The sequence below is a fragment of the Asterias amurensis genome, chromosome 19, assembly GCF_032118995.1.
Source record: "Asterias amurensis chromosome 19, ASM3211899v1".
NCBI classification, from domain to species: Eukaryota; Metazoa; Echinodermata; class Asteroidea; order Forcipulatida; family Asteriidae; genus Asterias; species Asterias amurensis.
The window spans coordinates 1,804,149-1,829,847 of record NC_092666.1 but is presented as its reverse complement, the minus strand read 5'-3'; positions in this window follow the sequence as shown (position 1 = coordinate 1,829,847).

Here is a 25,699-nt window from a genome sequence, read left to right as displayed (position 1 = left end):
ATATGCTTACCAATGATCTGTTGTATAATGCCTTTAAGCACTGCAAACTCATTACCCTATTTTGGGTAGAAACGTATATTGTGTTAAAGACATGTAAACCGTAAGAATAATGTGGTGGGGATGTCGCAGAGTGTTAAAGTTGGTAAATTTTTCATGTGAAAACCCTACTATTTTAAGGACGATTTGATGATTTTGTCTACAACAAAAATGAATGTGCGGATTTTCCATTTTTCGGGGGTGACTTGTTTTAAAAAAAAATTGTTCTTGTTTGTGATATTTTAAAATTTGTGTGATAGATGTAAAGTCTTAAGAGACTACTTTATACACAGACAATATAGTTTTCGTAGCTAAATACTATTTTAGAACGAAGTCCTGAAATCTACTCCGCGGCAGTATAATAAAAAAAGGCAAGACATACTCCCTAAAGAACAACTAATTGAGTACATGGTGTTAACGCAAAAGCAAATCGAACAATCATACTTTACCATGCAACGCCTCAAATTCTAATAACTATTTCATCGGATGCAATAACGGGGACAAGCCAAATAGTGGTTATATAAATAAAAGTTACGAGTGGATTAGATCTGAAACAAGAAGACGTAGGCACATTTTGATTGGATTGTAATTCACAATGTAAATCCCAACCAACGAATTGATCAACGTTTTATCAAAATAAAATAAACAAGAACAAAACCATTCCCGTAAAAACAAACAATGTCAAGTAATTACTGCAAATTACAAAGGATTTAGGCGGCGGTATCAACAAATCCTGAACATTTGTTCTGTCCCTTCGGTCTCTTAAAATAATACGTCATGCCGTTGATGAATTGATTCTCGTTTATTAACGGTGTATTCACATTCAAAGGTTCCGGAAATCAAAAGTTTCGAGGCAGCTTAAATGAGCAAATACATACAGTGTAAGTAACATACGACATCTCAAACTCATAAACCCACCCGCTTGAACCCACTTTGTTTTTTCAAATCAGGTTAACTTGCTGCAGCGCAGAGTCTGAAATTCTACCCACCCCATATCCTCGTCTTATGGTGTTTGATGCAAATTTAAGAGAGAAGTGACACGTTCTTCGAGCAAGGGATTGATTTCCTTACGTGCTTATAGCAATTTTAAACTAAAAGATCGGGTCACACATTGGTTGCCCATTAGCTTCGTCTTTGAAAGGGTACTGACATCGAGACATGCTCTCCTTTGGTAAAGGGCACACTTATGAGGAAATTGTAAAATTCTACCAAGGGGCATGGAGTCGAGTGCTCCCGTTGATCGCGTGCTTACGACCTTTTCTTTAATTCCCGCGTGGTGTTCGTTTGAATGCCATGTTTACAAACACCACGCCGTTGGTATCTGCTGTCAATTCCCCAGCACTTGGGTGGATTCGACTTTTGTGATTCTAATCCTGTTTCTCAATCAACGTTCACAGGTGAATTTTAGTAAAACTTTATTTATTGGTAGTTTCATAAATCAGTATTATGTTAACAAAACCAATTGATGTCCAGGCATTGACAGTTTTCTTCCGGTAACCCCCCCCCCCCTACAAAAAAAAAAGGAAGAAAAAAAAAAAAAAAACGGTAAAAAAAAAAAGTGTTTGATCAAAAGTACGCACAGAGGATATCTTCAGAAAGGGAACAATGTATCGTCTAACAAAGAGAGGATCCAAATACCATTTAAGGTTAAAGGCAGTGGACACTATTGGTAATTACTCAAAATAATTATTAGCATAAAACTTTTCTTGGTGACGAGTAATGGTGAGAGGTTGATGGTATAAAACATTGTGAGAAACGGCACCCTCTTAAGTGCCATAGTTTTCGAGAAAGAAGTTATTTTCCACGAATTTGATTTCGCGACCTCAGATTTAGAACTTGAGGTCTCGAAATCAACCATCTAAACTCACACAACTTTGTGTGACAAGGGTGTTTTTTCTTTCATTATTGAGCTCAAATTTTCACAGGTTTGTTATTTTATGCATATGTTGAGATACACCGACTGTGAAGGCCTATAGTCTTTGACAATTATACCAACAGTGTCCACTGGCTTTAAGTGAGATGACACAGACTGGTATAGAACCAATGCGAAATCTGCACGAATAACGCCGACAAAAGTTTTCTTATTGAGTATTGTATGTAGTGAAATTACACTTCTTGGTACATTAGGGTTGATCAAATCCAAAACCCTCGAATCCTTTAAACCAATAAAATCCGAGCGCATTATTTTTCCTTCTGATCACGTACTAATATATTTATATATTAATTTATTAATACCCTAACACAAACATATGTAGTCGAGCATGGAACATGATTTACCTTCACCTTTCCACACACGCTCGGATCAACTTTAGCAACTATTTATACACGCAACTTTCAAATAAGACTTAAAGGCCGTGGACACTATTGGTAATTGTCAAATTCTAGTCTTCACAGTTGGTGTATCTCAACATATGCATAAAATAACAAACCTGTGAAAGTTTGAGCTCAATTGGTCGTCAAACTTGCGAGATAATAATGAAAGAAAAAACACAATTGTCACACGAAGTTGTGTGCGTTTAGATGGTTGATTTCGAAACCTCAAGTTCTAAATCTGAGGTCTCGAAATAAAAATCGTGGAAAATTACTTCTTTCTCGAAAACTAAGGCACTTCAGAGGGAGCCGTTTCTCACAATGTTTTATACCATCAACCTCTCCCCATTACTCGTCACCAAGAAAGGTTTTATGCTAAAAATTATTTTGAGTAATTACCAAAAGTGTCCATTGCCTTTATTAAGGCAGCGGACATGTTTGGTTATTGTCACAAACCAGTACTCCCACTTGGTGTATCCAAACATTCTGCATGAAATAGCAAATCTGTGAACAGTTGGACTCAAGTGGTCATCGAAGTTTCAAAAGAATAACGAAAGAAAAACACCATTGCAGCAAAAGTTTGTGTGCTTTGAGATGCATGTTAAAAGGCTTCAGCTGAATTATTCCATTATCTGAGTGGGAAATTAGACTTCTATTTTAGAGAGTATTCTCACAATGATTCCATTAACAGCTCTCCCATATTTTGAGTAATTACCAACAGTATCCAGTGCTTTACACTTTACATTTTTAGCTATCTCTTCATTTTCGCTTCAAAGAATTATTACTCATGTGCAACATTATTGTGTTTGTTCATGAAGATGCAAGTCCCTGGTGACATTAAGACTTGTTGTATTCTTGTTTCAATGTTTAATGTAAATTTGTTTAAGTTTTATCACACTGCATCACTACTTGGTGTCAACCACTCACGAATTTCATCATTTTTTTTGTTATTACATAAAATATAGCTGACTTGTGCCTAACGAACTGCTTAAGTAACATGAGGCAAAAGTTATTCCTCGTATCCTCAGCAAAGTGTAAGACCACCTCTGGGATGATCCAATAAGTCACGGAGATCAACCAGCAAGAATTAAAGCCTGGTTCATACTTCATTCGAAAGCGAAGCAAATTGTGATGTAACAGTGCTGTTTCAGCACTATAGACCTTATGCACATGACGTAATTTCAGTAGGGCGCCCTCACCTAGAGGTCAAAAGGAGGTTGTTCATTGGCCAATCCTGTGCGCCGCGCGTACAAATCTGTGCGTTTCGATTGTTTCGTTACCGTTTTTCCACTAAGATGGCCGCTGGATGACGTCAATGCATAAGGTCTATTAAAGTTTCGCAGTAAACGTATGTGATTTATTAGTTGAGAAATTGTGACGTCCAAAGTCGTATCGCATTCATGTTTGCCTGCAGGAAGTATGAACCGGGCTTATGTGTTTGGTATGCCATGTTAAAAAGCATTTTTTTAGTGTCAGTATTTCACAGAGAGGCGGCTGCTAATCAGAAGAACTCTAGGTAGTTTGTCTTTTCGAAATGAGAAAAGAGAAGGGGTTTGTCCGGTGTTCCTGGCTGTGGCCGCTGTATGCGCCGTGGCACCTTTTAAACCCTTATAAGGTACTAATAGTTGGGTCTCAGAATTCATCACTGTAATAACCTATCAAAAATTCATCACTGTAATAACCTATCAAAAATTCATCACTGTAATAACCTATCTTTCTGAAATGTTTGTATATACTTAGCACCTTGGGTACCCAATCTTCTACTGTACATGGTTTCTATAGCCATGCAAGGTCAAATTCAACGCACCGACCACTTTTAATTTTTGGTAATTACTAACGAAACTGTTAGCATAAACACTTACTTAATGAACAATGGGGAGATGTTGATAGTTTACACATTGTGAGAAACGGCCCCCTCTGAAGAAACGTAGATTTTTACATGTATTTCTCACTCAAATGATAAGAGACTATAGGTCTGAAGCCCTCTTTAGGCGTCTAAGAGCACACACTTTTTTTGTTGCAACAATGGTGTTTCTCTTCCTTTATTTTCTTGCAACTTCGATTAATAATACTTTTGAGTCAAATTTGACACATTTTAATTCGTTATTTTGTGCATGTGTTGGGTACACCAAGTGAGAAAACTGTTTTTGACAACTACTAAAGGTGTCCAGTGCCTTTCAGAATTATTCAAGCACAAAGCCTAGTTTAGAATCTCACAACATACGTCCAAACCCCTTCCATGAGTTGTGATTTTTCTTAACACCGTCTTCGTTGGCCATAAGGGAGGAGAGCGGTAGCCAGAATGACGCGACCCGACATCGGGGAAAAAAACACCGTGGCGCTACCCATCATACTTAGCCCCCGGACCCTCTAGAGTGGTGTTAAAAGATAACGAGTCAAACTCCAAAGAAAGCACACACCAAAATACAAATAAAATTAGGTAAGAAGAAAAAAACGAGACAGAAATAGAAATTGAGAAGACCGAAAAGAAGAAAACAAAAAACGGGGAGAAAAGTAGCAAAGGCAAAAGCGCGGGAAAGAAACGCGGGAAAATGAGATCAAGGATCAGTAAGAGGGGATCCTTGATGTAATTGCCTGTCGATTATAATGGCCTCGCAGATCACGCGCCGTGTTAATTGAAAGGGAAACTGAACACGATTCACTCAAATAACTGAATTACCGCCCGGAGAGATCTTATTGTGCGCGAAATCCTTGCCTCTATTGTATCTGGTATTTTTACACGGGTTTAACTTCAAGGCAAGTGGAGATATTTCTGTCTTTTATCTATCTTCATCCCATTGATAAGATGACTTCCGAAGGGTAACTGGAATCGTCTAACAATTAACAGGTAAAATAGTCGAGTCTGAATGGGGTCTCTGATTTTGACATTTCATTGAAACCTGCATCGGGTTTATTTTCTTTGCAGATTAGGTAATACGTTCTCTGTTGTTTTTACATTAATACGGTTTGGTTGCAAACATACCTCGATCAAATATTGGATCACAATAAATCTGTCTAGAACTAATGATGTAATAACATTCGATGTAAAAGCACATTATTAAGTTCAGGATGAAATCAAAACATTGCAGCCCAGAACAATGTATGATGAATGTGGCAATGCCGAGCATCTGAATCAGAGAAAATGAAGAGGATTATGATTGTACCGGAAGATTTGCTCTACAATAAAAATGTGTGCATCTGATTTGGCAGCTATAGGACGAAGCCTCAAGTGACGATGTCTGGCGGGTATAGCAACAAAGCCTTATTTTATGACGCAGTGGTCGGGCGCAGCAGATTTTTAACTATTATTATTAAGTAATATTTATACACTGTTCTCCCTGGGGCCCTGTAGAAAATACAAAACACAGAACAATAGAGAAACAAATACATTTGTATATTAACAAACCCCACAAAAGCAACAACAGCACTCTATACAAAAGCAGAGAAAAACAAGGCAACAAACTGATAATAAGATGCAAACAACTAAATCAATGACTCCAATGATTTTGAAAAAAAAGCTTGTCTTTAGTAATGCATTTTAACATCAATCATAACACAGAATAGCCATTTGCGTTGTTTGAATGCTGTCTGGTACAATGACGTGCTTGATCAAAAGTTTTGCGTAGTTACATAAAAAGAGGCGAACACCCATACACAATTTTGAATGAGTGTGTATGAACAATGGTACCAGGGTTTCATCATCCGGATTTCTGGACGTTGCTATACAAAAGCTTGCCCCAAACCATAGTTTTGTCATAGCAAAAACTGTCTCTATGGTGTAAAAACTTTCAATGTAAGAGGTTAAACTTGCGACTAAGCAAATCAGTGCACAATACTTCATTCATCTCTACATCGAAGATACGACAGTTGCTTTAAGAGTGAATTTAGCTACATTTGAGAATTCAACTACTGAGCCACCATTTTCCGAAAACGGTAACACAACGCAACAGCACTAGCTATAGGAAGATGGGCTGAGGATAGAAGCGATACCAGTGCATTCTACGGCGCGTGTATTGACAACTAGGGTTGAGTTGATACACCCTTCCGAAAACAAAGTTATGTAGCGAGCATAATTTCAAATCAGCCACGAATTTCAAATCAGCCACGTGTTTAACAATATCTACACGTTGTTTTATCCCCCGGATGGCTGCTGGGTCTTTCAGCAGCTACGATGGATGGTCGCAAAGGGATTGCAACGAATCTGCGTTGAGTTGGTGTAGACACAAAGTGGTCATTTGTCAAGAAATACGATTGCTTCTGGAATTACACTCCCAGTCTCGTTGGCATTTGAATTATTCCCTACGAAAAGACAGGTATGTTCGTTTGTAAGTGATGTTTTTAAAGGCATTGGCAAGTTGGTATACTCTGCATTAGGTTTCCTTGACGTTCCTTTAGTGAGGAAGCCTTGACCGAAGTAAGCGCTGAATGTTCAATAAAACCTTTCAAGTTTCTTCATACTTACGATCTGGGACAGAAATGCACTGGAAACTTTGGTAACTACTCACAAAATATTGATAGCATAAAAACTTACTTAGTAACGAGCAATAGACCCCCTTGCATGTGACGTCACGCGCTCAAAAAACGCCCTCACTTGGGTCAAAGGATGATTTGACGGTAGCTCTGTTGTGCGTGAAAACGTGCACGTCTGTGTACTCGCATATGCAAGGGGTGTAAGGAAGGCTGTTGATAGTATGAAACATTGTGAGAAAAGGATCCTTCGGAAAGTTCCCTCGCAGCTTTGTCAGCATAAACAAAAAAGTGCGATGTTCTCTCACTTTGCACACCAGTTGGTGATGTGCGCATGCGCGATGTGCAATTTACATAAATTTAAAGGAAAGGTACGTTTGGTAAACACTCTGAAAATGTATAGCATTAAAAACATTTGGTCAGAAAGCCTAGCGTAGAGTTCGGTAGTATAAGGCCTTTTGGGAAGCATAACACTTCGCATAGTAATGTGGTTTGGAAAAAATTGAGTGCAATTTCCGTGACTTGTTTTACTTTTTTCTCAAAAAATATAGCACCTCAGCAAGTATTTTTTAAAAAGGGAAGCTATCTACTATCATTATCTCCAAACCGTGAAAGTTTAAAACTACAGCACCCCAGCAAGTATTTTTAAAAGGGAAGCTTTCTACTATCATTATCTCCAAACCATGAAAGTTTAATGTACATCTGTGGACATTGTGCTTTGTGTCATACACAAAGTACCCAGACCATTTAATGGAAGGGGCCCATTAATGACGCGTGTGGGCCTGCTGTAGTCATTTTGTACATTATAAATACCATTGCATACCTAGTACCATTATGTCCTGTCAGGCTTATCTCAATAATAATTAGTCTGACAACATGAAATTGACGACACTAATCCCTTAACGGTCGTTAATGACCAAGTGGAACCAGAATGATCATTTCCACACGCGCCAACACTTTGGCATTGTTTACTTAGAAAACAATTATGACGTCAGGATCACTAATCTTTTCACAGAATTGAGATATTCTTAGATACTTGTTCTATTTCTGTTTCTGTCGACCCATCGGCAGTGAAGACTTCATCACCCACGTGTTTACAAAACCAAATTTCCGCTTAAAGGGGCACTAACGCCAATATCAAAGTAGGCTCGTGGCTGAACATGGAATAACTACTACACGCGTGGGCGAGCACTCAATAGATTGGTAATGGGGGACATGCACGTTGTTACTTAACCAGGTCCCATAAAGATACAGACAGGCACAAACACAGTGGACACAAACTTACCGTGACGTAAGCATTCAATTTCTGCGTCATGATTGGTCTGCTCCAAAGTGACGTAGTTTGCCAGTCACGTAGGCAGCTGTATTTAGAATCATGCTGCTGCGTTACCATGTGTTCGTGCAAAATGGTTGTTATGTCATGTATTGTGAGCTTACTGCAACCCTTGTGGTGGATTTTGGACCCCACAAGATAAATATTTGTTCAACTTGACCCCACAGGGAAAAAGGAGTTTGAATCCGGTACCCTTAACCGCTGGGCGACGACACGCCTTCAAGCACCACGTACAACCACTTGGCTTTTTCTTAGACGAGAGTGCCCCTTTAATGCCAAGCCACTTTAAATTCATTAGGAGCATTCTTGTAAAATTGTGTGCGGTCAGAAACGATGTTCCTAATGGGCAGTGTAAGCAAACGGGCGGTGTTTGTACTTAGGCTATTGTGTTATAAATTGAATTACATCACCTTTAGATGCACAGCGAAATCTATTATTACAACCAATTGAGCGCTCAGTTTAGAGTAGAATAATTTGAACTCTTCATTAAACATGCAAACAGATAATTATGGTGTTGTGTCAAACTGTAGCAAAATAGATAGATATTATACCTGCATCTTTATTTCTGTACAAATATTTTAATGTATACCTATATCTATCTATGTTCACATCTATAGCTGTTATATTTATGTATTTATGTATTTTTATATATATATATATATTTATATCTACATACAAAACATTCAGAATAAGGGCAAACAAATTTTACTAATCACTGTAAATTGTGATAGAAGACGTTTTCATTTTTTGTACATATACAATTTGTTTTCTTAATGCCTCTGAAGACGGTCCGGTCTGGATCGAACAACTATGTACATGTATGTGAAAAGTGTAACGACTTTTGATTGTTGGTTTTCTGATTGTTCATATCAGTTTGTCTAACAACACAATTAACTCACTTCATTATCAAGTTATAGAACAATTAAATTGGCTGTATTGGATAAAGCTCAATAATATTCATTTTGAACAAAGACAAAATTGACTAGAGCGGGATTTGAACCAACGACCTCCGGATTAACATGCTGGCGCCTGCCTGCTATAGCAAGTCGAAAGTGATACAATTATAGCTGCCGTTTAATGTAGTCAAGGGGTCGCCCTTAGGGGATACAACATTTTATTTTTATTCCAATTATCAAGTTATCAACATGAAGGGAAATATACTATTTAAGTTTAAAACAAATGCATAAATAAATCAGAGTTTTCTGTGATATTGTCTTCCTTTTTTCTAATGTTCTTTTATGTTTTTTTTTTTTTTAAGGATCTGTCATTAAAAAGCAATCTGATTTGTTTACGTGACGGATCCTTGTTTGTTCGATTAATAACGACCCATAGGAACCTTTTTGTGTCTGTTTTATCAGCTACTGCAATTCCTCTGTGATTTATCCATCACAAAATTACAATCTCAGAAGTGGAAGTTCCAGCTGCACTTTTCACATGTAACTGTCTGGGCATGTTGCAATAAATCATGGATTTACAAGACAACTATAACGTGAATTACTTCCTGTAAATGTCCCCCGTTTGCAAGATGCCTAGAAGGGATATAAATTTTACAAGACAAAAATCTAGGTTAGCAATCCTGATGTTCAACTTAGGTTTAAAGGGGAGGTATGTTTGGTTATTATTATTATGGGTCGCTAGATGGTTTCCGTTTAGTTTTGCAAGCAGGAGGCGACTTTAACCAATGTCTAAGCATTCCAAATGCGACCATGGTTGAAACTCCATGAAGCCTGTGTAAGCTTCACAAACTTGCTAAGCACAGAAATAACAGAAAAGTATTGCTTAACAGAAAAAGGATAGCAGCCAAATTTACATCAATTAACATTGCTGTGACTGGTGCCCCACTACAGTTTTGCTTAGCAAAGAAATGTGTCAGGCAGTTTTGTTTTTCTTCTGCTGAACAGCTATATGAAATTGGGTCCTAGGTTCGAACCCACAATCTGCTGCTGAAAGCACCAGGGTCACGGGTCCGGAGAAGTAGACTGCCCGGCCACGATACCCCACAGATAAAGTATGAAAAGAGAGTGTAAGGGAGGGGGGGGGGGTAAGAAAACAAGCCCACACTGAAGTGATTATTGCTCGAGATATCCCAGCCTTCAACCCAATCACATGACAGAGTTGATTTGCTTCAAATCATCTAATGAATGGCTTTGGGAAGCACTGGTTACGTTTCGGTGATTTCGTTAATATTTTCAACACCGTGGGTGGCTGTTCGTTTCCCTGGATAGACGTCAAATGTTACGTTTTCTCACTATCGAGTCTGCTTGCTCAATACCACGAAGACTCTATCACAACAACATGTATGATGACACTATAGACTGAGGCAAAAATGCCTGCAAATAACATTAAACAACCAACTCCGCAAACAGATTTGCTCTTTTGGGACCAATTCGTCAAGATATTTTTGTTATGCTAACAAAACAGTTGATGGCAGTAAATGGTGTTTGGATATTTGTATGGTGCGAAAACGAGGACGTAACTATTAATACTAAATAGTTTACTTGCAGGTCGGCAAGTTTAATATCCCTTTCGAGTGAGTGTTTGCTCTGGGTTGATGTCGGAGTAAGCACTTTTACAATCTAACATACTCACAAACCATAGCAGATTGGGTTCTATCGGCCGGTATTTTTCCTGCGAGGTACGTTTGAATTATGAGATCTACTTCTTTTACATAACACCATGTAATGTTTGAAAAGGTGCTGCGGCGCAATATGCTGCCAATCAAACCTGTAATTTCGATAAGTGCACGTGGCCATTTCAGGTGCAATGCACAACACACGGGATCAGCGGCTTTACGTCCCGAACGAAGACTGTATTGAATACTGACGGTGTGTCAGCTAACACATTTCTATAGCTTAGCCAGATTATCTGTGCTTAGCGATTTAATTCTCAAATTATAAACTCAAACCTTGCTCCCAAACTAAATAGTTCTGAAAGTTGCATCTATTCCCCTATTCAGCCACTACGGTCAGTGCTGTAAATAATACCAATTCCCACAACCTGACGAAGGGATTCCTCTTCCAGCCCCTTACAACGTGTCCTTGGTGGCAGTTGATTTGGGTCGATAGCTACAATCAGTTAATAAGTATGGCCCTCACCTTGAAGTTATCTTCTGGCCTTGTGATTATTAGCCAATTATTATCTCAAAAAATTACGACAAAATCAAATAATAATCGATCGATACACTGCATGTAGACGCAAAGGAACGAGGGTTGGAAATCGGCTCATTCAACCCTGGGCCCAAGAACACTGAGATGCGCAAGCAGAAGAAAATCATGCATACCAGAAAGTTACCAGCAAATAATATAGCATGTAATGTGATACGCACCATTTTCTGACCGGTATCCTGCAACTTTTTGCTTAGCACACAAATCTTTAAAGACAACTGTCTGGTTAGGTAGCTCATGAAATTTGGCCTACGTTAAAATACCTAGTGGGTTTAACTTGTCTTTATTGTGTTACAGCCCCCTAGCCATAGATGTTTTTTTTTCTTCTTCTTTTTTTTCCTTTCCTGAACAATGTGTTGTTGTTTTTGTTGTTGACATTTTATTTTGGTGACATTTTTGGCAAAAGTGTTTATTGGAAAAGTAATTCAAAACCCAGATGGAGATACTAAAGTTAACAAATCAAGGGATACTTCAAATCAGATTGTATTTAGCCCCGTGAGCATGTTCAGGTTGATTCGTCTCGCCACTCAGTAAATCACTGCAGGGGTCTATCCACGCATGGTTGGGTATCATGCTATGAAATCACTGTTCCGATGAGTGTATTAAATATGTAATTGATGATTGATGAAAATATGAGGTTTCAACCTCGCCAGCCATTAATTGCCGTTAATTACAGTTCCACCGGTAGGTAATCACGTTAGCGATTTTATTGTCAGTGCATATTTTCCTGTGCGGTAATGATTGAGGATTGCGTTTCGTCGGCTCTTGGTGGGGAGGTCATTACTTGCAACTTCATTACTCGTGATGATCAAAAGGTCATTGAAGGCACTGTACACCTTCGGTAAAAGTCAAAGACCAGTGCTCCCACTAATAGTGTATCCCAACATATGCATAAAATAACAAACCTGTGAAAGTGATGGACTCACTGGTTATCGAAGTTGCAATAGAATAGTAAAACAAATAATACCCTTGTTTAGCCAACGTGTGTGCTTTCAGATGCCTAATAAACAGGCTCAGTCCTAAATGGAATGTTTGAGTGAGAGATTACCCCTTTCCTGGCACTAAATAACATTACTTCAGAGGGAGCCGGTTCTCACAATGTTTTATATCATCAATAGCTCTCAGTTGCTCGTCACCAAGTAACTTTTTATGCTAATAATTTGAGTAATTACCACAAGTGCATCATGTGCCAGAGCACATTACATGATGCTATGTAAAGAAACTGATCTTAAACTTCAAGCTCATCTCTTACAGGAAAAACGGAATGTTGAAGCGCCTTGAATTGTTTTATTGGAGTCGTATTTTAATTAGAACAATAGTGTATGATTTTATTTTGTAGTGCACTGATTATTGAGAACTCTCAGACTCCAATAGAACACCTGGATATAGAGAAGCAATTATGGTAAATTGCTGGTGCCCAGAGACATAAGTATATAGACTGGGATTCGAAGCTACATTCCAACGACTTAGTCATCTGAACTAGAGTCCCGTGAAGTAGACCACTCTTCCAAGAAAACCATCACAAAACAATGAAATAATGTTAATGAAAACAAATTTAAGTTTTGATTTATTTATTCATTTCAAATTGATCATCAAGAGTTCTGGGAATTTTTATTCGGTCATCACTTTCAAAAATAAGTGGATAAGTCCTCTAACTGGTATACTGTAATTCAATTAAGGTTTGATCCTTAATACTTTAAAGACCAACATCTCCCGGCTGGGTCGGACTTAACCTAGAACTATATACACCATGGAGCAAAGGGCTGCTTGGGGCTTGACCGACTTCTAAACAAACCATCTTTATCCAGAAATGTGTCGATCTGTCCCGGCAGCCGCGCCTTTCGCAACTTTGGGCTCGAATGGTTTGACTTTAGCGTGTAGATAACAAGTTCATAGATAAATATCAATATTTGCAGTTTAAATTATAAACGAAAGGATCCCGGGGAAAAACGAGCAAACAAGCACACAGTGAACATGGTAAGACAACCACAACCACAACGACAATACTAGTCGCCACAATTGCCGCACCATGCGTCGCAAAACAAGGACAATTTCAGTCGCTACAACGACAATACCAGTCGTCACAGTGACAATACATGTCGACACAATGACAATACCAGTCGCTTCAACGACAATACCGGTCGCTAAAACGACACCAAAAGTCGCCAAAATGAAAACACCAGTCGTCACAACGACTTGTGTTTTGATAAAGTTGTGCATGGCAAGAAGCAAGCTGGCACTCATCCAAGCAAACGGGACGATCAAAAACCAAGCCTTCTGTAATAAAAATGTATTGAAGAGTTTCAAAGCTCAAAGAACACGCGAATCTCATCGAGTTGTTGCCCAAGCTTCTGTGCGGCTGGTTCTTATTCATCTCTATATCCATTTCATATCTGAGTTTATAAATAGCGCCTAAGGCACAATGCAGGAACCGGCTGCAATATTGAAACATTTCCGTTTGTTTATGACACACCTGGTTTATTAATGTGTTGGAAGCACTCAAGGTTTATCTTAAAGAATTTATCCAATTTCCTGAACCGATGTATCTCGAGGAGAGAGAAGTTTAGAGAAACGCAAAGAATCAGAGATCAATGATCTGCAATTTGATTATTTTAAATGAATGGCATGGGCACTGAACGTTTACTAAATTTTGAAAGCACTGAAAGGGCTCTTGGTTTTTGGTATATTATAACTGGCATTATTTTAGAGGATTTTATTTCTAACTTAGGCTCTTGCAGAGAGTTTCCTGCCCAAGGCGGAAGCTTGTTTTAACACAACTGTCTACAACATACTTAAAGGCACCGGATGCTATTGGTAATTACTCAAAATAATTGTTAGCATAAAAACTTACTTGGCAACGAGCAATGGAGAGATGTTAAAGGGACACGTTGCCTTGAATCGGACGAGTTGGTCTATAAAAAGCGTTTGTAACCGTTTGTTATAAAATGCATATGGTTGGAAGGATGATGTATGAGCAGAATACATGTATGATCCACACAGACATGCCTCGAAATTGCACGGTTTTCCTTTTACATCGTCGACTAACACAGTCGGCCATTTGTGGGAGTCGAATTTTTGACTCCCATAAATGGCCGACCGTGTTTAGTTCGCAAAGTAAAAGGAAAACCACGCAATTTGGAGGCAAACTTGTGTGGATTATTGTATAATACATTTAAGAAACATCTTTCCAACCATATTCATTTTATAGCAAACGGTTACAAACGCTGTAATGTTACACACATTAACGAAAAGCTTAAAGCCATTATACAATTTCGAAGCAGAAAAAAGAGTCACAGATTTACAAATAACTTACAGGGTTTACAGAAGACAATGGTAAAAGACCTCTCTTGAAATATTATTCCTTGAAATGCTTTACTTTTTGAGAAAAAAATAAAACAATTACCAGTTCTCGACATCGAGAATCACGAATTTATAGTTAACACATGTCATGACACGGCGAAACGTGCGGAAACAAGGGTGGGTTTTCCCGTTATTTTCTCCCGACTCCGCTGACCGATTGAGCCTAATAGTTCTGGTGGAAAAATGCAAAATTACCCCTAACCACTAACTGTACTATTCTGAAATCAGACAACAAAAAGAATCGGAAGGTGTGGTTGAATGAGATCGGAATGCGACCTACAACTGAATCAGTTATCTAATTAGCTCTAATGTAAAAATCAGATGACTCCCACTTAAAAAAGTACTATGGGGTAGGTAGAGGCTGTTTGCTTTGTGCGCACTGTTTGAAGAAAAGGTAGTACGGCGGTTTTCCATCGATTGCGCGTAGTGAGCTCATAGTGATAGCGCGTGTCTACGCAACGTTGTATAATGAAATGATGAAAAATACTCCTTCGACTTGAGTAGTTGTAAATTCTTTAATGGGAATTCAAAAAATAATGTGATATTGGCGGAAAGGGGATGGCTGAATTGCACTGATGCCTGACCTTATAGAAAGAAAATTGTACATAAGAGGGAGGAAAGGAGCAATTGGAAAGTCAGAGTGAAAATTAACCATGGATTGGTGGAACAGCGGTGGTGATGTCCCGATGCCTTTGGGCATTTAGGACGGAATGGAGTGTTGTTCTTTCGCGGGGAAGTTTCACCCTTTGAAAGGTCCCTCGCAATTTGTCTCTTTGCGGCCGCACCGTAAGTGCCATTCAAAAGAAAATGATTGTAATTGAAAAACAGTCTTGGTAGATCCACGGGGAGTACAACAAGTCCCTCGAAAAATATATGGATAATATATTGTTGTTTCTAGGCGGAAGTTAAGAAGTGAGAGGAAAACATGAAACTTTCAAGATCTTGAATAAATGATGATTCCTTGCTTTGAAAGTGATTTATTGCAGGATGTCGTACAAGTGATTTGCCTTCCGGCAAAAGTTCTTAAGTTTGATACTTTACGAGTGAAGGAAAACCGGAAGAAAATATGGCTCAGAGAGTCAGCAGGATCAAACTATAAGATCTTTGGGGGAACCACGTTAAACTGCTGCGTTACAGTTTAACTAGTTGAATTGTCTCTTTTAAACTTGCGTTTTTGTGGTAAAGTAAAAGGTACATTTCGATTGAAATGACAGTAAACATAATTTTCATCATTTATTTATTCCAGTTGCATCCCATTCAATTCAATGTACACAAGGACATACTAGTAATGAATTACTCCAATAAGCAGCAACACAAAATGACAATGATCGAAAAGCTAAAAGCATAAAAATCACAATGAAATCATTTGGTAAAAACCTAGGAAAGACCTAAACCCATCAAAAGGATTTGCCAAGACCATTGCGGAACTTAACATAGCACAATATCATGTTTAACAAAATAAATTTGGCCGAGAACAAACCGGTACTTTGACAATGTTAATACAGCGCTCATAAATCGGTGACACTCATTCAGTATTTTCCTGCAAGGTATATGCGGAGCTACGTTTTTAAAGTATTTTTACCCTTTAGCACAGTGTTATAAGTAAAAAGGTGCTGTTGCGCAAAAAGGACCTCTGGTGTAAAAGGACCTCTGGTGTAAGTTCCCAAACAAATAGTTATTTTAAAATTTCATTTAATGTGGTTAATGAACAAAACGTTTATACTGCCTACAACTATTGTCAGCTCTCGGCAATGAGCTCTACCAATATTGTATAATATCTATACAAAAACATATTTTCACTATAGTTGGGCATCCAGTAAATGATATAGGTTAAGTTAGACAATTTGAGCATCTTTTTGGAGCAATACTTTGCACTCCTTATCGAAAGCAACAGGTATTTCGGATGTCTTCTTCAGAGTACCATGATAGGCCACATGAGCGTCCCGAGTCACCCCCGTGGGATTGCAAACGCATCCGATGGAACTACGCCATAAAATGCATGCAATGTACGGTTACAAGTGGTGTGGTGGGAGGCAGTGATTTCAAGTGCGACACTCGTGAAATCCCTCTAGCATAGACGGGACAGAAATTGATTGAGTCGATGAGACGGTCCTTATAAAGTATTCTAGTACAACATCGAACACAGAAAAATCGTATACAGACCCTTATAAACGTGGGTGTACACTAAATGTAAAGTATACCTTTAGTGTTTTGAGAAACATTTCGGTATAGTTTCGATAAAACCTGGAAACTCGCCCCCGCCTCCCACCGAATAAAAATAATTTTAGATACTGCGACGATTAAAACAAGTAATATTTTTACAAATAAATAATTATGTTCGTCTGAATTAGTCTTGAAACAAACTACCCCCCAAGAAAACAAAAACAAAAACACGCAGTATTTGAAAAGGGTAAACGTAATAACATATTATGGAATGTGCTGGACTTGCATTAGGCACTTCTTGATACGTTCAGGTATACAGACTACATTAAAGGGAAGGTACACGTTTGGTTATTACTCAAAACACTCAAAACAAATATTTACTTAAAAACTGACTTGGTAGAGCTGTTGATAACATGAATCATTGTGTGAAACGAATCCTTCTGAAGTAATGTAGTTTTTAAAAAATGGGTAATTTCTCACTATTCATATCTGCACACAAATTCGTCAAACAAAGGTGTTTTTTCTTTCATCGTTTTCTCGCAACTTCGATGAGCAATTGAGCCGAAATTTTCACAGGCTTGTTATTTTATGCTTATGATGGGACACACCCGGAGAGAAGACTGGTCTTAGGCAATTACCAAACGTGTACCCTTCCTTTAATGCACTTTTTGGGCCTTAATTATAGGACAGGCAAATTATGTTCTGTGAGAGGCTACGTTTTTTTTGTTTTCGTTTTTTTTTTTTTTTTTCTTTTTTTTTTTTTGGGGGGGGGGGCGTAAAATTGGGACGGAAAATGTGTATGCTCCATAGGGACTACGTATAGGACTGGGGCTACATATAGGTGCACCACACACGTATGAACGGATGGTGTTTGTTTTTTTTTTGGGGGGGGGGGGTCGTGTTTTTTGCGGGGGGGGGTCTCGTTTTGTTACCTCCAAAATTCAAACAAACAATTGATAATCTGTACATATACTGGTGCAGATTTGTGGAATAAGCTGGATGACTTAAATCAATACATTTTCCCCGAAAATTTAAGATTAATTCCGTCTTCACCGTTTCATATTTATCCTTTAATCCTTTTTAATCAAACCACGTACCACAAACCGCTAGAAATCAACAATGACGTAGTTACTGTTTCTAAGAAAACCTGTCGATATATGTAGTGAATGTTTCACATGGATTATTTTAATCATCATGTGCGTGCTGTATCATTTACGCAGTTCTTTGACATACGAACAAGGGAGATGAGAATGAAGTAAAACGGTGATTTAAGAGATTTTACATTTGCATCGGGGATAAAGAATAATAATGTTTAGTTTTTACCCAAACACCGATGTGTGTAAGCACTGTTTACTCAGTACTTTCCAGATTCCTGTGGAAAAAAATGGGTGACGTTTGAACCCACGACCTTTGCAATTCTAGAGAAGTGTCTTACCAACTAGACCAAAGCGATTGACCGGTAGCTAGAGGCAGCTCGAATCCTATCAGATAATATGGGCCCTTTTCGAAACCACGGCTTTGGCTCCAGATTCGGCTAAGCTAGCTTGGAGCTCCCAGTTGTGTTTGGCATTTGCGCGTGTTTTGTGTACCCGCTAAGGGTTTCAGACAAGAGGACGGAGCCTGAAGCCGAATCTAAAGACGAAGCCGTGGTTTCGAAAAGGGCCTACAGTCCTACAGAGACAGAATACTGAGTCAAAATGGCCCGGGCAAGCTTTTGTGTGGGTGTCTAACCCTAACCCTAACCCTAACCCTAACTAAACAAAAATGCACCCCTTATCATGCGACATAGAGACTGTCTTTAGTCTGAGGAATTCGAATTATGGCATTGATTTAAGCAAGTCATTATATCAGTCATTATTCAAATCTAACTCGCAAAATGGCTCATTGAGTTGGAACCCCGTCCCTCTGGTCCAACCACCCGCTCTTTTAATTGGGTAACAGTGGATACCGTGAATAAGCTGTATTAAACCGGAAAGAGGGTGTATGCTTCAAAAGTACGTTTACTGTTGTAGCATGTTTGCTGATAGGTATATGTGACCTGCGATATACGAGTTTGAGTTTCCCCCGCTCAAGTCCCGATCAGCCTGGCCTATAACCGATAAGACAAGCGTGAAGACTGAACGACTCTTACTCAGGAAGGTATAAAATCTCACATCACAAGTGAGGCATCAAATACGGGTTTGATTTTCAGTTAGTGCCACGTATAGGGCATCTACAGTTTGTTTGTCCATACTGTTAAAGATGATGACTTGATATACAATGCTTGAGCTACTCGTATCATCTTAACCGTGCTGGATTGCATGCCGTATAGAGCTTCCCAACCACGGCGGTGGAGCATAATTGGAACGCGGTCGGGTATCACTCAACCGGAACTTATTTTCAAATGGAACCGATTGTGTATTTTTTAAAGGCACTGGACACTATTAGTAATACTCAACCTTATTGTTAGCACAAAAACTCATTTGGGAAAGAAAAACGGAATATTGTGAGAAAACGGCTCACTCTGAATTTTTTAAGGAGTTTTGTTTTTCTCGAAAGAGGTAATATTTCTCACTCACTTAAATAAAGACTTCAGCTGAAGTATTGTCTTATGCATTTTTATACTGCATACTCAGTACTTTCCGAGTCCTATGAACAAAATATCACAGGCACAATGCTCCGTTGGGATTCGAAACCATTTGTTGTCTACTTTGGTTGTGCAATTGGTGTGACTTTTACGTTTTAACTCGAGACAATAAGTTAAATTTTATTTATTTGATTGTTCGAAGAGAGCTCAGTTTTGAATGTACAGAATAAATACATACATTTATTACACAAACAATGCACAAGGGGCAGGACAAGAGTTTGAAACAAATCAATTAATACATTTTTATATTGAAATCTGTCCAAAACGATGTCACTATCCATTTATAACAGTGCTTTGAGAACATAACATATTATTTGCGAAGGAAATAATATAACATTTGTCATTGCACAAAATGAATCACGCTCAGAAAAAAATTCAATACAGTAAACAATTCACAAAATGTGTTGTAGAAAACTGTATATTTCTAGGGTTGAACAAAGACAAATTAACCAGGGCGGGATTTGAACCAACGACCACCAAATTACCGTACCGGCGCTCTACCAACTGAACTATGCAGCCCTATAATGCATGGCAGTTTCCCCATTGTGTCCGTATACTTGTTTGGGTGCCACTCAGAAGCCAACAAATTGTCAACTCAATTAATTATCACGGCCCTTTGAATGTTTCACTTAAGATTCCGTTTTTAGGTAATTTGTAAAAGTTATGCAAAATCTGAAAATTATATTTACCGGCACGTTAGTCTGGAGGGCGTTGGTTCGAATCCCACTCTAGTCAATTCTTTGTTCAATCCCAACAAATAGATTTTATTTTGTATACATTTTAATTTTTAATTTTATTTCACACAAATTACTTTTTGTGTGTGTGCGAAAAAAAGGCATAGCTTATACTTTGTTTTGTCCAACAAAATTTGTCCAACAAAATTATTGTATATTTCTTCACATTTGTTTTGTCCTACAAAATTATTGTGTATCTCTTCACATTAAAAATAAGAAAGACAGAAATAAAACATCTCAAGTATTGTGGGTTTGCGCAGCGGGCCTCTTGAAGAACATGTTGAAACATTCGAAGAGGCGGGGGATTACAGAGAGGGAAATTGCCACACACTCCAACTTTCAATTGCCAGACAAGTTGCCTCTCCAAGACGACTTGAAAACCGAGAAGGTAATTTGATCCCTACAAATGGACGATTTATGCAACCATATGGTTTTACCCTTGCATGGGAAGTATACCAAATGCATAGCTGTGTGATTATTATAGGAATCATATATCTGTAGCATAGTTTGATATTTCGACTTAAGGAAATGACCTTACCTTTCGACTTGCAGCCAAGCGTTAGAACAGATCCCACAGCGTCTTAGAATGTTCCAGTTGTGCCGTGGCCAGCCAATCGTAGCAACTTTATAACCGGGCCTTGGTGCTGAATATTTAGTTTGTACCGTGTAGCTGATGTGAAACCCCAACTCGATTGCCATTGGATATTGCGAGGCGGGCTGCATCGTAATAGAGGTCTGCGACTCATGAATGCATTATAATTGCCAATTATTGTTACACCAACTGCTCTCTGGATAATGTCATTTTCTTACCAGCCAAGCGGCATCACTGCTTAATCAGGATATTCCAGTCACTGCAAGCACTCCCTCCGGGACTAGTCCCACCTCCCCATTTCTACTGGATTAGGCAAGATGATTTGTTTTCACACTCGTAACCGGTAGGCTGGATTTCGACGGGGCTTTCGTGTTTCAATTTGCCGGGTAAATCTGGCTACAGGACGCCGGAAGGGTCGGACGAGAGATGTTGCGTCCTTTGCGATTGTAGAATTATATTTCCGTAGGCGAGATTTACGGCTTGCATGTTTTTTAATGGATCACTACTTCCTACTTATTGATGTCTAAAAATTAAACATAGTAATTGTTTTTAAAACTGCACTCGTGGACTCGCGAACACTCCATTGCAATCTGTTTCGGAGCACTCCAGGCAAACCGGTATTTATTGTTTTAGTTTTATGGAGCGAAATCATGTACCAGAAATAGATAATATTGTTTTAAATCATAGCGCGTCCACTTTTCAAATGGCACGAAACTAGTTTGCCCTAGAGTGGCTTTTGATAAAATGATTTAAAATAACGATCTGAGGAAGGGCATATGCATACACGATTATGTTGGGATGACAAAAGAATGATTACTATTTCTTTAGCAAAGTACACATATGTTATAAAACGATAATTTTGAACACCGTGGACAATCTCTGCGGATAAACGATTCATATTAAATATGTATTACATCACAAATTTTCCGCTTAATATGTAAAAAAAAATAAAAAATCAATCAATCAAAACGTAGAAAGATAATGATACTACTGGGTGTCAATGTGGAACAAGCGACCAGCACTCTAAGAAAAAAATACCGTAAAATTTTACTCTTTGTGGTGTTCAAGAGGGAACATGGTCTTTTGGAGGGTAAAACGCTACGCAACAGGGGTTGCGTCGTAATTTACTCAATTTCTGTGTAAAACGGCTGCCCAACTATGCGTCAAATTTCTTACCCAACTTTGTTGTGTCAAAATGTACCGTACAATCGACTACCCATTTACTCAGTAGTTGAGCACCATAACCCCTAGTGTTAAGTAAAAAAAAAAGTAATGCATTTTTTGCAGCAAACACGGACACTAATAAAACATTTAAAAAATAAGCCATAATATACATTGAATTGGACTGGACAGTATAATTTCCGATAATCTATGGTGATCACAACCTAATAATCACCTTGCATAAAACGACCGGAGAGTTTATGTACATTCAGGGGGTGAAACACGAACACAAAAGTCTTGCGAGCAGACTACATGTAACAATCTCTTTTTAGAAGCGGTGTTGGCTCTGAAAAGAGCCGGTTGGTTTTGCCAGACCTGTTATTGACGAAATTGTTGAAGCTACTATCCGTGTCTTTCCTGGTGATGCATTTCTCCCTTCAACAGACTGTTGTTCCTCAAACAGACTAACTACCATAAAGCCAAAATTCTCTCTTGACAACCGTGGTTAAATGAACATCAGACACCAACGACCTGCAACATCAGAATTACGTCCACCCCATCCATCTTTGATTATGACTTGTGCCATGCGACTTGTACGTAATGTGCACTTTGCATTATGGGTAAAATGGTTTCCACAAGGAGCAGTTTAACCAATTACGTGCAACATTTTACCACAAAAAGAGCATTTTTTATTACGTCGCAAGGTAAACTTTACCCTGTGGCGAGGAAAATGTGTTTTTGTACACATAAGTTGCTTTCACTGGCTAATTTTTTTATGCAACTTAAAAAGGTACAAGTTACCTTCTCGAGGGCACATAGGCAAATCGCCTCGTTGCCCAACATTGCGTAAGAAGGTACTCAACTACGTACCCAGCACACTTCTTTTTTTAGAGTGTAATACTTTAAAGGCAGTGGACACTATTGGTATTTAAACTCAAAATAGTTATCACCATTATACCTCACTTGGTAACGAGTAATGGGGAGAGGTTGATAGTATAAAACATTGTGAGAAACGGCTCCCTCTGAAGCGTAATAGTTTTGGATAAATAATTAATTCTCTCCAAATCAAGCATCTGAAAGCACACAACTCCTTGTGACAAGGGTGTTTTTTTCTTTCATTATTATCTCGCAACCGAATGACCGAATGAGCTCTAATTTTCACAGGTTTGTTATCTACATGAAACCCGGAAATCGTGAGCCGAGAGAAGAAGCGTTTATTTACAGACAGTGGACACTTTTGGTAATTGTCAAAGACCAGTCTACACAGTTGATGGATGTCAACATATGCATAAAATAACAAACCTGTGGAAATTTGAGCTCAATCGGTCATCGAAGTTGCGAGATAATAATGAAAGAAAAAAACACCCTTGTCACACAAAGTTGTGTGCTTTCTGATGCTTGATTTCGAGACCTCAAATTCTAAACTTGAGGTCTCGAAATCAAATTCGTGGAAAATTACCTCTTTCTCGAAAACTACGTCACTTCAGAGGGAGCCGTTTCTCACAATGTTTTATACTATCAACCTCTCCCCATTACTCGTAACCAAGAAAGGTTTTATGATAATAATTATTTTGAGTAATTACCAATAGTGTCCAATGCCTTTAAGAATACTATAGTCTTATTTATCAAAGGTGCTTGACAAAAATACGGGTTGTTGAACTTTTTGAAGTAATACCATAAAAGTGTCACAATCGGGACTCGAACACCCACCGACACGCTGTTATTATAGAAACAGCTGAGCTTGAGTCCAATGCTCTTAATACGCACGGCCAAGACGCGGTTTTCGTAGTCAATATTAAAAAAAAAAGAATATATATATATGTTTTCTTAGTTACTTGAAACCCGAAGCGCAGGTGCTAATCATCCTGTAATTAAACTTAGTCCTAAACGTAATGTGAATGTGACTCAAAATTATATTGTATGAAAGATTATTGATAAATCCAGTGCGTAACAAGGACGATGGTGGCAATCCCGCTATACTTACTGCATCCGTCTCAAGTGTGGCGTGTGACACTGCGAGAGTATGGACTGTGGTTTGCGATAACACCGTTTGCATGTCTACTTGCAGGGTAGATTTGGTTCTTTGAGAACTACTGTTGCTTTATATTCTACTACCCGGGTAGGTTATGGAAATATTGACTGCTATAAGGGGTATAGTTAAAATTATAGGCACATTGCGATGTTAAAACTATGACTATATGCCGAAGCGAAGCCAAGTGCATATAGCCATGGTTTTGACATCACCGAGGGCCTATAATTTGAACTATTCCCCGATTATTAAGCAGTCAATATTTATTTCATATACCGAATAAAGATTCTTCTAATTAACAACACTGACTACGGTGAAAGGTCGACCGTCTGCGATAAAAAGGTCGCGCCGTGACACGGGACGCCGCGGTCGTGCGTTATACCATAGAGTTAGGGTTATACATATCACAGTTGCGTCATTTTCAGGGTGGGCATAGTCAATTGAAAATGCCCGGTCATAGTCACTATGACGTCATCTTGATAGAAAAAGGGGACATAGGTGTTTCCATGACTCCATCTTTAACCAATCAGATCAGAGGATTCTTTACATGGGGACATAATTTAAACTAATACATTGGCGGAAGGTAGAAATCTATTAGAACTACTACTTTAGCTTATAGAGGATCGTAACTAACTTGACTACCGCGGAGTGAGTTCTTAATGATTGGTCTCAACGTTTCGACTAGCTTGCTCTATGTCATCGTCAGGAGACTGTAAAGTATAAGAGCAATACAGGACACAATCTACATGGCAAGTTGAAACACACATGGTGTTACCACGAACCAATATACAATTGTTGCACGCTGTGACGGGGTGCCATTTCCCCTTGAGGGTGTACAAAACCCATGGACCCAGTCACAGCGTGCAACAATTGTTTTGTTATACCTTTGTATAATTTTTGTTTCTCTTCTCAAAGTTCTGTTGCCATCTACAAACATTATTACGGACTATTCATTGTTTTGACAAGCAGACGAACAAGAAACAATCCCCTCGAACCCGCAAATGTTTCGTACACAGCGCTGGAAATCGACCAACGCTGGGAACGATCAAAGTGATGTATACCGGTGTACATCACTTTTCATGTTATACCCGGCCCGTCGAGCCATGTATCATGTTTTTTTGTTGCGCGTCACGTGATTGGTTCTCGACCAATCAAACTTCACAGTTTGTTACCGAGGTATAACAAGTAGGCCTTTATATTGATACCTCGCCATGCAGTGCCTCAAATCACATATAATGGAATGTATAGTTATCGTGCTCCAACTATAGTTGGGTCATCCAATCCTCTCGCAAATCGGTAGGTCAGATAATGCCCACAGCTTATAAAAGTAGAGTGATTAAATTAGAGATTAACAATACGATGCATCGTGTTTATACATCTCTTTGCTCGCCACCACGATAGAATCCTTTCCTTGCATTCTACCCCCAAGTCAAATTACCCATATCTCTTATTATGTTTTATCAAAAGTAGAATTTAAATTTCATAAATGCAGAATACAATACGAACTGCGTGCACTTTAGCTTCGGTGTAAAGCGACCGGATAGCCCTAGGGAGGTCTCGAACACAATACTTGGACAGTCAAAAATTATACGTACTGCGGCCGTTCAAACGGAAATCTTCGAATGCTCATAAAACCAGATCCATTTGTGTTGTTTGAATAAGATATTGCATTCGCAGGAGTTCAGTTGCAGTGGGTTATAAGGTCTCGAATTGTACTTTTAACT